The sequence below is a fragment of the Lycium barbarum genome, chromosome 3 (genome assembly GCF_019175385.1).
Source record: "Lycium barbarum isolate Lr01 chromosome 3, ASM1917538v2, whole genome shotgun sequence".
NCBI lineage: Eukaryota > Viridiplantae > Streptophyta > Magnoliopsida > Solanales > Solanaceae > Lycium > Lycium barbarum.
This window is the reverse complement of record NC_083339.1, coordinates 119855138-119868284: the sequence shown is the minus strand read 5'-3', so window position 1 is coordinate 119868284 and position 13147 is coordinate 119855138. Positions and strand designations below refer to the sequence as shown.

General features: G+C 33.6%; 1 long non-coding RNA gene across 1 annotated transcript; it reads left to right on the top strand.

The window, feature by feature from the left end:
- The first annotated feature begins 5907 nt into the window (after positions 1-5907).
- LOC132632065 (uncharacterized) lies at positions 5908-10421 on the top strand. The gene is made up of 2 exons (XR_009579238.1): positions 5908-8524; positions 8602-10421. It is a non-coding gene; the product is annotated as an uncharacterized LOC132632065 (long non-coding RNA).
- The last annotated feature ends 2726 nt before the right edge of the window (positions 10422-13147 follow it).

Below are 13147 nucleotides of genomic sequence, written 5' to 3'. Positions count from 1 at the left end.
ATACACTTCACAATCCAGACTCCCTGCTAACCCTAGTGAACATTCAAATATCTGTCCCAATATGGAGCCTCAGCACCCATCAATGCACGGTGTTCTTCGACTCATCGTTACTGTAAGTTGGTTTATGGTACTATCACTTTCTCATGCAAATTTTTTTCCTTGACACTTGGATCTTTGTAGTTGGTGTATGGCACTATAACTCTTTGTGGATTTACTTTTACCTTTTATTAAATTATATTTTACATTATTTGTCCTTGTGCATTTTGGTGAATTTAAGCAATTTTGGAGCCAAATATTTGTTTTCAATTGTGGCATTTAAACATGTCTTACATTACATTTAAACATGTCTTACATTACATTTTCCTCTCGGTATTCTTCTATCTATTTGTTTTTAAACCTTTAAAGTTTTACGTCTTTGACGAGTTATATGATTGGTTCTAAAATCAGCTTCAGGTATAGTTTTACTTTTTTTACTTTATTAATTCACTTAAATTATTATTTATTATTAATACTCTTATAAAACTATTAGGTTTATTTGTCTAAAACTTTACGCGCACACGATATTTATACTAACCCAATAAATACATGATACATATTTTAATTTATACTGCTCGTGGTTCTGACCCGGCTCGTGGTTCTTCTCGGGTAGATTAACCTGTTAATCACCATCTTTTCTTGTTTTCTCCTCTATTTAATTCTTATATGTTTTGTTTCAATCTGCTCAGACTAACCCTGCTCGTGGTTCTGACCAGATAGATTAAGTTGTTAATCACCCTCTTTTCTTGTTTTCTCCTCTATTTAATTCTTATATGTTTTGTTTCAATCTGCTCAGACTCGTGGTTCTGACCCTGTTCCTGGTCTTTCTCAGGTAGATTAACCTGTTAATCACCTCTTTTCTTGTTTTCTCCTATATTTAATTCTTATATGTTTTGTTTCAATCTGCTCAGACTCGTGGTTCTGACCCTGCTCGTGGTTCTTCTCAGGTAGATTAACCTGTTAATCACCTCTTTTCTTGTTTTCTCCTCTAGTTAACTCTTAATTTCAATGATACAATCATGACAAGTTTAAATTGCAATAATTCTCAAGGGGGCGGTTGTTTGTGGTGGATTTTTTGGAATATTATAAAATAATTTTTCAGTCACGTACACATTTCAAGAAAAAGACTGATGATCATATTGAATTATTTGATGTAAAAGTTTTTAAGCTTATTTCAAATATTGATCTCAAATCTTTTATAGATAAACAAAAATAAGAAAAAAAAACTTAAATCTTGAATGTACAACACATATACATTGATAAACTCTAACTACTGTACAACATTTTTTTGCGCGGATTGTCCTTCAAAGACACTAGTCTTTAATTTTTTTCCCTTCAAATTGTTGGTCTTTAATTTTTGTCCTTCACTAAAAAAATGACTGAAAATATCCCGAGGTTCCAGGTTCGAACCCCCGCTCAGTCAAATTTTTCAGAAGGCAGAGTTTGGATTTGCAATGCAGAGTGTGTCTTATGCCTGAAGGCAAACTCTGCTTTAAGGTGCAAACTCTGCCTTAAGGTAACTCTGCCTTGCGATTTTTTTTAATTTTTAACTGAGCGGGGGTTCGAATTCGGAATCCATAATTTTTTAAGAGAAGAACAACAATTTTTTTTTTTTAATTTAATGGGCAAAATTAAAGATCACCCCAAAATAAGGGCGTCCCTGCGAATTGCCCACTGTAGAAGTGTCATAATGGATCGGACTGGGCTATAGAGATCAACAGATTAATGGGGAAAAAACATAACTAGGCAGTTGTTTAAAAAAATATTACATGTAGATAGCAGTATTAATTGATTATCAGTATGACATCTAAAATATTTACTATAATAACAATTTTATAGGAGGAAATACACCCAACGAATTCCAAATCCTTAAAACCTCCTCATCCTTTCCTAAAATTTTGCCAATATTTAAGGATACCCTTAAAATGTTGGAAATTAATTAAAGATAAGTCACCTAAATCAAGTATTTTATAGGGGAGTGATTTCATGCTTGCCATGTTACCAATTCATATAAATCACACCAAATAATTGCCGTGATTATAACATAAATGAATATAACTGATTTATTAGATACCGTATAAATCATGTATATATTATGATAAACACGTATAAATCATACCAAATAATATATAAGTGGAATAAATATATTTAAGTGGAATATACATATTTATACAGGGTACGATTAAATATATACATGGAATATACAGTATTATACTAATATATAAGTGGAATAAATATATTTATACAGGATATAATTAAATATATAAATGGAATAAATATATATACAATACTATAATTGTGGATAATTGAATATATAGGTGGAATAAATGTATACATGGTAGATATGTACATATAAGACATAATGCTGATATTTAATACTAGCGTATAATTAAATAAATATATATGCAGTATTATAATAATATATAATTATGTATAATATAAATATACAGAGCATAATAAATATTTAGTGATGTATAGCTTTAATAGTATTCTAGTATATGAGATTGACATGGAATATTAATTTTTTACTGTATGTTAGTACGAATAGAGCTTTGGAATAGAGGACATAAACTAGTGCATTGGAGTAATTTTGTGAAGAAAATTATAGCGGATGCTGGATAGAGGGTTAAAATTTATCAGAAGATGAGAAATGAGTACAAATACAAAATGCTAGTTATTAAGAAGATGAGAGATAATACGTGTAGATTGATAAAGGATTGAAATATGTCCCTTGATTTGTGGAGTTTTAGTTAATGTAGAAATGTTCTACTAATACGCACTGCTAATTGAATAAATAAGGCTGCTACTTTTGGAACGAAACAAAAGTATTGTGATTTTTGAAAATATTTATCAAATGTTGTTTTACTAAGTAAATTTCTCTAGATTAATGGTCCAGTGCAGTCCATCATTTGGAGGGCCTGCAAAAGGCTATTCCAACATTAAAGTGAGAAAGAAGTTCTTATGGGCTTGGGCCACCACACAAAAACCTAAAGTCGCCTCGCCTCTCAAAAACTTAAAGTCGCCTCGCCTCTCCACACAAAAACCTAAATAAAAAGGCCTCTCTTTCTCTAACAACTCACCGAGTCACCATGTCGAAAAAGCCACCTTGTAATGCATGTTGATCTGCATTTAGAGATGGCAGCTGTACAGGCTGCGTCCTAGATCAATTTTTCACTGGGAATAACCTTCCCGTTTTGGATAAATTAACTGCGTCTATGTATGCTAAAGAAGCCATTCGGTCAAAGCTACAAAAACACCTTGACAACAATCAACCAGAGTTTATAACTTTTTGGCTACAAAAGAAACAATTTGAATAGGAAAGAGAGGAGATAAATCTCAAAAAGAAGGAACAATTTGAAATAGATATAGAATTAATTAAAGCGGAAATTGGAGCATCTAAGTGATATACATCTGAGAGATCTACATTGAGTCCGGTATACGAAGAGGATCCAAAATACGAAGAGGATGATCAATCATCCTAAGATGAGGAGCGGTTTCAAGAGAATAGATCTGGATCTCAATCTGATGTTGACCACAACTATTGAGACTCTATCTGATCCATCTATTGATAAAGTTGTCGTATCTCAGTCTGAGAATAGATCTGATGTTGATACAGCTATTGACTCTTTCTGATCCATCTATTGATAAAGTTGCCGAATCTCAGTCCGAGAAAAGATCTGATGTTGATACAGCTATCGAGACTCCATTTGTTTATAAAGTTTCTAGATCTCAGTCTGAGAAAAGATCTGATGTCGATACAACACCCAATTTCGCCCCTCTTTTATTTTTATTTATTTCTTTAGGTTTATAAATTCATCAACGAGCTAAGTATTTTATTTATTTTTTACTACTATTAATTACTAGCATTATTTTATCACAAATTTTCAAAATGGTTCGTCATCATTTTATTTCGAATTTTGTGCTCGATAAATTAATTATACTTTATTAAGTCTTTATTTTCTACATATTAATCACTAATCATATGATTTATATTATACAATTTATATCACTTAATTAATTAGAAGAAGAAAATACAATTTCAGCTATTTGAAGTCATTTTTTTTATATATATAGCCCAACAACAGATCAGCCCAATAAACCGACCCGGTTCCATTCATTTTCATCAACTTCTCCAAATCGGCCCATTACTTTCCATCCAATCCAGCCCAAATAATTACCCATGACCCGGTCCATTTGTTTAATTGGTTGAAGCCTAAACAAAAATCCCTAAACCTAGAACAAGAACACGGCTGCTCTCTCTCTTCGTTCCTCCCCTTTTCCCTCATTTTAGCAAAAAAACTTAATCCTCTTTCACCATTACCAGAACCTAACAGACCCCATTTTTGTGCAAAATATTATGCTCTCCTCTTCTATTTTTAAACGAAAACCAAGTTTCTTTCTCCCAACTCAGACCGTGTCCCTCCAATTTAGAGTAAGCATCTCATTTTTTCACCTTCTCTATCCTCTTCCCTTTGTCACGAGATTCGGTCAACAAAGATATATCACAAGAAGCCAAGAAAACTTTTCAGAGATCTGAGCAAAGGTTCGTTCACGGGTTGATTCAAACGGCTATTTCAACTTTGGTTTGGAGCCAAAAATCAAAGATCGAAACCCTAGATTAGGCTTTTACACCTATAAATACTCACTTCGGCACCCATTCAAGCAGTTCCTTCAGCCGCCTTGACCCCGCCTAAATATTTTTTTTGACAATTATATAAACAAACATCGATTGTCTCCGCCAGAGGAGGAAATTTTCATTTTTTGTAAACCTTGAAATGGGGAGCTGACATTCGAAATCGTTTTTGAGAAAAACGAATTTTTAAACAAGAGTCCACTCTCTTTGTTGGTATCGAGATTTTCGAGTAGAGTCGTCATGTTCGAGAAGTAGATTCGAGACCCCGACGATCTCAGTTCACTGCACCCAACAAAGGTGATCCCCTCTCCTTTAAGTCATTTTTTTACTTCCAATTAGGCCTTTGTGTGTGTCTGTTTTTAGCTGGCAGTTGGATTGGCTTGTTTTATTCTGCTTATGGATTTATTCGGTGTCTGCCTGTTATATGTTTGTATGTATTTATGGATTAGTTGTTAGTATGGCACTATTAACGGTTTAGTGTTACAAGTCTGTCCTTTAGTTAATATAAGATGTTTATTTATGTTGGTTTGAATGACCATAGCATGATTAGTATAATCTAGCCTTAGTTTAGTATTAGTGTCAGTTATGTTGTTATGATCAAAGTATAATCTAGCTTTAGTGTAGTATTAGCGTCAGTTATGTTGTTATGATTAATCCTTCAAATATGTCATTAGTTCATATTTAGATTCAAATGTTAGTATGTATAACTCCATAAATCTGTTAAGCTATTCCTATGTCCTATATACGTCCACTGTTTGAATTAAAGGCTGGATGTGAATAAGGAATTTTGGATCCAGTAGGCTAGACCTTTAAAATGTTGACTCCGACAGTCCCTCCGAGAGTCCATGGTTTCTATATGTTTAGAGTTGTATTTGGCATGTTTAGAGTATATTCAGTCCTTGCTTCCCTCAACTTTGAAATATTCTCTTTCTTCGGATGATTTGCATAAGATTCCTACTTCGACCATGTGTTATGAATCAGACTCAAGCATTATAGAACCAGAATATTCCTTACCCCTATTTAAACTTAGCCATATGATGTGCGCTTTTCCTTTCTCTGTTTCAGTTTAACTCTGCCCTACAATTTATGGTATTTGATCTTGTATTCCTTTGTTCGAATAGTTTGTCTTATTTCGGTAAAAGGTCTGACTTTACTACCGCTGCTGTAGCAGGTGTAATGTTTCTTCTAGTTTCTTTATTTCGCAAAACATCGGCTTTAGGCATTACTCATCTCTATAAAATCGGCAATAGTGATGTCTTATTGATTTCGCTTTCTAAAAATTAAAGAAGTATGTGGCCTTTTCTTTTAGTTTGAAAGAGAGTATACCTTTTTTTTTTTAGGTTGCAATTCCACTTTTTTTTTTCTTTTTTTTTTTTTGTGCCCACTTTTTTTTTTTTTATTCATCTTCAAAACACCATTACATCTGATTTGAGGTAGAAATAGAGCCATAATTCCCTACTTAACTGAAAAAAGACTAATTCTACCTAGTTACATTTGAGATGGGGTAAATGCCTAAAATTTGAGATTTTGGCCAGCACCTTACTTTACAAAATTTATACACTTCTCATGGAAGATCAAAAAGCCTTTCAAGGCTCTAGCAACTTTTCTAGCACAGCCTTCACAGTGCATATCAATCTTTAGCACTATATCTTGAGCCTCTTCTTCCTTTTTTCTTCTTTCTTCTCCTCTCTGAATTTCCCTTCTCATCAGCTCTTCTCCAGCTCCAGTACCTTGCTTCCCATCTTTTCCATTTCTGCTTTAATCATTTCCTCTTCACTGCTGCTTGTCCCCCTTGCATCTTCCTGATCTTCTTCCAGCTTCAACAATTGGTTATCAGTATCCTCTTGGCCACAACCTATTCAAGGGGAATGGTACTCCACAAAAGTGGAGCTGGACATCTGACAATGAACCAGGCATTGGTTTCCTTCAAAGAACAAAAACTTCTGCTTCATATACCTACGAGTCATTTATATTGGAAGCTGAAAACTGCCCTACTTTATTTGTTTCTTTGTTGTTTGGACATGTTATTGGGTCTGCTCCTGTTCTTTCATTTGGCTGCTTGTTTGATATTTGGACCTTACTGCCCATTTCATCTGTTTTTATAAGATATTAGTTACGGCTGAAGCCTTTGTTTTTGGACTGGATATTTCTTTGAATTGACATTATACATATCTAGCCCTATCCATTGATTATGCACTAATCCTTTTCTTTTCATTTTTATGCATGACATCTCGCATACGAGTCCAAGCGACTCGTCATCCTCCTCCGCATTCGGTGTTGGGCTAAAAGCCCAACAAAATCCTATTGTGTCCAGCCCCCTGTCCGCAGCCGAACAAGATAAAATAAAATCTGGGCCGAAGCCCAATAGGTGACGAACAGTTCACAGCAACATATTAAGGCTGCTGGGCCGAAACCCAACAGTCAACAGACCACAGCAGTTTTGGAAAGTGGGTTGAGCCCATTTAAATCATGTTACTCCTCCATTTTATTTTTTTTCTTATGCATTTAACTCTTATTGTGTAATTGACACTTTGTTTGTTAATTTAGACACCTTAGTAAAATTAGTGGAGTCTAGTATTAGTAATGGGTAGTTAATTTAAGGAGACAACAAGAATTAGTTCCATAGGTTCCGTTTTTTCTTTTATGTTAAAACTATTTATAGTATCATACTGTTATTCTTTCTATTATTAGAATAATTGATTTTCAAAAAATAGCACTACTATATATTTTGAGTTAAGGTAATCATGATTTACGCTTACTATCTTGAAAAATTTCAAAACGTCATTAATACGCAAATATAACTTAAGTGTATTCTATAAACATTCTCATAAGCTTCATCCAATTGTACGTATTTTTCTTAGTCAAATAATGCTAAATAAAAGTGATAAAAAGAGAGAGAAAATTCATGCCCTTCTCATTATATTTAAAAAATAAGTCTAGGTTTCTCTACATCGCAATATTTATACAATATAATTTTTATTTAAAGTTCACGTTTATTGAATCTCCTTTACAAGTATTGTTTTAAACAGCACAATTATACTTTCGTTTAAAGCCTTAACAATATTTATAAGTTGTATTTTTAAAATAGCATTAGAAGTACTCTTTTATACAAATAATTTCTACAAGTCTTATTTTAAATAGTATTCTTACAGGTCTATCTATAACTTTAGCCACATTTACAAAGCTACGTTCTTTTCTATAATACTACATTCACACTTAGCCTAATTAAATTTTAGTTCGGTCGGTTAACCATTGTTAATGGATCTTAGAGGATGTCTAATACCTTCCCTCTAGATTAGTGGAACCCTTACCTCGAATTTTGGTTTCGTAGATTTAAAAAACAGAGTTAACTTTTGATATTTACTTTAACTAAAGTTAGGTGTCCTAATTCACCAAAATAATTAGGTGGCGACTCCTGTACTTTAATTAACCCCGGAATTACCGGGATGTTATAAACTATTTTGACCCCGGTTAAAATAGGGTATAACAGATACATCTATTGAGACTCCATCTGTTGATAATAAAAGTGATGTTCATACAGCTATTGAGACTGTGTATGATCCATCTGTTTATAAAGTTGCCGTTGAGACTCTGTTTGATCCATCTGTTGATAAAGTTACCGGATCTCAGTCTGAGAAAAGATCAGATGTTGATACAGCTATTGAGACTCCATCTGTTTATAAAGTTGCGGGATCTCAGTCTGAGAATAGAAGTGATGTTGGTACAGCTATTGAGACTCTGTCTAATCCATCTTTTGATACAACAACAAAAAGGAAGTCTGTATACGAAAACAATGAGGAGCAAACACAAGTTGAAGAGAATAGATCTTATGTTGATACACCTCAGTTAGATGAGGTACCACATTGTTAATCACCTCTTTTCTTGTTTTCTCCTCTATTTAATTCTTATATGTTTTGTTTCAATATGCTCAGAATGCTCGTGGTTCTGATCCTGCTCGTTGTTCTGACCCTGCTTGTGGATCTTCTCAGGTAGATTAAGTTGTTAATCACCCTTTTTTCTTGATTTCTCCTCCATTTAATTCTTATATGTTTTGTTTCAATCTGCTCAGACTAACCCTGCTCATGGTTCTACTCAGGTAGATTAAGCTGTTAATCACCCTCCTTTCTTGTTTACTCCTCTATTTAATTCTAACATGTTTTGTTTCAATCTGCTCAGATTCGTGGTTCTGACCCTGCTCGTGGTTCTTCTCAAGTAGATTAACCTGTTAATCACCTATTTTCTTGTTTTCTCCTCTATTTAATTCTCATATGTTTTGTTTCAATCTACTCAGACACGTGGTTCTGACCCTGCTCGTGGTTCTTCTCGGGTAGATTAACCTGTTAATCACCTCTTTTCTTGTTTTCTCCTCTATTTAATTTTTATATAGTTTGTTTCAATCTGCGCAGACTGGTGGTTCTGACCCTGCTCGCGGTTCTTCTCAAGTAGATTAACCTGTTAATAACCTCTTTTCTTGTTTTCCCCAAACATAAGCATAAAATGAATTTGAAGTAATAATTTTATCAAGAATGAAAGTTAAAATATCAAACGCTTAAATAAAATTTTATTTTTATATATTTAAAGTATAATTTTTAAGATTTTAATAGTTATGTCATGAGATTTTTATTTCTTATTACTTATGTATTTTTTGAAGTATTTGTTTTATCTATCACTACACTGTTGATTTTGCAAAACCCATTTCCCGCTCTTCAACCTCTACCTTTAGACGCATCTCATTCAAACATGTTGATTAATTATGACTCCTATTGTAAGTGAAGAACATTTGAGCGGGTTTTACCAGAAATGGAGGGGAGTGTTGTGTTACATTACTGCAACATATAATAAAGTTCAATATCACAATGAGGATTCAGAGGAAGATGACGATGTAGATTCGGAGGAAGATGACAATGAAGATTCGGAAGTAGACTCTTTAGGTGGGGGAAGTGGGTTTTTTGTATCTGAGGATGGACTGGTACTAACTTGTTTACATGTGATTAAAAGAGCGATATTTAAAGGGGTTATCAAGGGATGTAGGCTCAAGGGATGGATGCTGGATAAGGCTGAATTCTATGGTGTCGAGTTGGTGTATTATAAACGTGAATGAGATATTGCACTGTTGAAAATGACTAGAATAACAAGTTGTGAATGTGCTGAACTTTGCAATAGATTACTCATCAGTAAGTTTCGGTCAGCTTGTGTTGCATTTAGGGAATCCCAAATAATACCTGGGATCATTCGTAACTAGTAGAATTGGATTTCCTGTAACAATGCGACTTTACTTAAAGACAATCTTATTTGTAAAGTGATCCCACTAGCTTAGCGGTCACATCGAAATATAGGGTTTTAGTTGAAAATATTAATAAGAGAGGTATCCCAAAAGAGAAAAAAGAGCTTAAGGATTATTGCATGCACCTCAATCATGCCAAACTCCAATCACAGAAATATGTAACTTTTATATTAACTCTGGATCTTCTGGCGGCCCTGTGTTTTGATCTTGAAGGAAATATTATAGGAATGGTGATGGTGGGGGATAGTCTCAATATATTTCCATTCATGTTGCTGTCTTAGATCGTGTTCTTAAAGATTATTTAGCACAAAAGCCGCCCATTCATGTTGCTGCGTCAGATCGTGTCCTTAAGATTCTTTAACACAAAAGCGGATTCCCTGGAAAATAAAACCTATTAAAACTTGGCAGTTTCAGGTGCAGCATTATCGATACCCTAAATAATTTGTATAAGTAATTTATTTGGTTGACTTTTAAGTTAATTCTTGCATATGGTTGTTGTTTTGTTGATTGTTAGTAAATCTTATTACTTGATAAAATTGACATGATGATTTTTTCTGTAAGCTGGTTTCAAGAGATATATTTGAGTTTGGGCCCGGGCTTAGCACGGGCCTTATGCAACTAGTACATATAATATTACTAGCAAACTATGTTCGTGCGATGTACGGGGCCCAACATGATTAATTTAGTTACTCAATGTAGTTAGTCTTAATGGTTTGTATATTTTGCAGAAGATACTGCAATTTTCCTCAGTGAGTCTCCATATTTTTTTCTTTTCCTCTTATTTTTCCCCTTAATTTCTCAATTGTTGTTAAAATTTATCTTATTTTGGTTATGTCCGCCTCTTTTTATATTTAGTAAGTTGACAAGTTAAATATTTTACATGTCATGTTTATAATCACAAGATTCAAAGAATATTTTATTATATTATACATATTTTTAATTTGGAATCACAAGATTTGAAAGTTTATCTTTATTTCTTAAACTCCGTGTCTAGTCAAACACAAACACTTAAATTGAGACAGAGGGAGTATATGCCAAATGAAGGAAATGAAAGGGTAATTGAGACACTGCGGACCCGTGGAACTTAAAAAGTAAACACACAAGAGGTAGAATTAATGTTCAACATCTGAAATGTACACACGTTAGTCCTTTCTTAGAGTACAATTTCAGTTGCTTTTTGTATAACTTATTGTTGTTGTGTTCGTCCACCTTGAGCGTTTGTATATAATAGAAATATAAAAAAATATAGAATAGAAGAATAGACATATATTTTTAGTAATGTGGCCAAGTAATATGGGACGGAGGGAGTACTTCATTTATTAATTCTTAAAGAACACGAAAAGTCAAAAGTAAATAAGTAAAAGTGCACGGAAAAAATAAATATGTAAGAACGTGAAAAGTTAAAAGTGAACACGTAAAGGTGCACGGAGAAAAAAAATATGTCGGAGAATTAAAATTGAAGTGCATACGTATATACATGAGAAAGGAATAAATATTAAGTACTATGACATATGTAAATATTCAACAAGAACGTGAAATGTCAAAAGTGAACAAGTAAAAGTGCACGGAGAAAATAAATATGTGTCACATAATTAAAATTGAAGTGCATACGTGTATACATGAGAAGAGAATAAATATTCAGTACTATGATATATGTCCACGTGAGATTTATTAATTCTTAAAGAACGTAAAAAGTCAAAACTGAACAAGTAAAAGTGCACGGAGGAAATAAATCTGTATAGGAGAATTAAAATTGAACTGCATACGTCTATACATGAGAAGAGAATAAATATTCAGTAAGAACGTGAAAAGTGAAAAGTGAACAAGTAAAAGTGCACGGAGGAAATAAATGTGTCGAAAAATTAAAATTGAAGTGCAAATGTCTATACATGAGAAGAGAATAAATATTAATATTAAGCACTATAGCATATGTCCATGTGGGATAAAAAAACAGTTGATTTAAAGTGTACAAGTTATACAGCTTTTGGTACAAACATTCATTGCGTGTACAATTTGTAAAGCTTTGGGTACAAGTATATATTGCTGTGTTGGTCCTTGTTTGTCCCACCCAACTCCCATTTCTATATAGTATATATAGTAGAGAAGAGAAGTGCATACGTGTATACATGAGAAGAGAATAAATATTCAGTAATTCTTAAAGAACGTGAAAAGTCAAAAGTGAACAAGTAAAAGTGCACGGAGGAAATCAATTTGTGTAGGAGAATTCAAATTGAACTGCATACGTCTATACATGAGAAGAGAATAAATATTCAGCAAGAATGTGAAAAGTGAACAAGTAAAATTATACGGAGGAAATAAATGTGTCGAAAAATTAAAATTGAAGTGCAAATGTCTATACACGAGAAGGGAATAAATATTGATATTAAGCACTATAACATATGTCTATGTGGGATAAAAAAACAGTTGATTAAAGTGTACAAGTTATATAGCTTTTGGTACAAACATTTGTTGCGTGTATAATTTGTAAAGCTTTGGGTAAAAGTATGTATTGCGTGTTGGTCCTTGTTTGTCCCACCCAACTCCCATTTCTATATAGTAGAGATTTTTTGCCATGTGGAGAAACAGGTATTCCGTGAGACAACCAAAGAATGCAGAGTGAACCAATACAGCACTAAATGAAGGCACTATTCACAAAGGTGCAATATAGAATAAGGCAATGACATTTATATTACCTGGTGAAGAAATCAACAGAACCTTAACGTCGAAATTTGCTTCATGGTTCTACCCAATCGCAACGACATTTATATTACTTGCCAAAATCGGTCCATCGGTTCTCATCGTCCCCAAGTTTATTTGCTAGCATTGAAGTTGAGATCTTCGAAAAATTGGAGTGTTGGGAGTTCTGCAAGCAGGATCTGTAGAATTATGCCTAGTGTCCAGATGGAAGTCAACACCCAAATCTATCGACTGCACTACGAGAAGCTTTGACAGATGCAGCACCATTGGGTTAGGGATGCCAAGTTCTCTAGAACTTATTGTGCAGGGAAATATTAGGCAAGAGGTGAAGGAGGGGACGAGGCTGTCTCCCTTTGGATTGATGGCACTATTCCAGTGATCAATAAATTTACACTAAAGATACATAATAGCCACAAAATCAGGAAAAGTGGTAGGATTGGATGCTAGATGATCCTCAACTAGATGTTTCAAATTTCAAAATGCAATGTTATAGTACT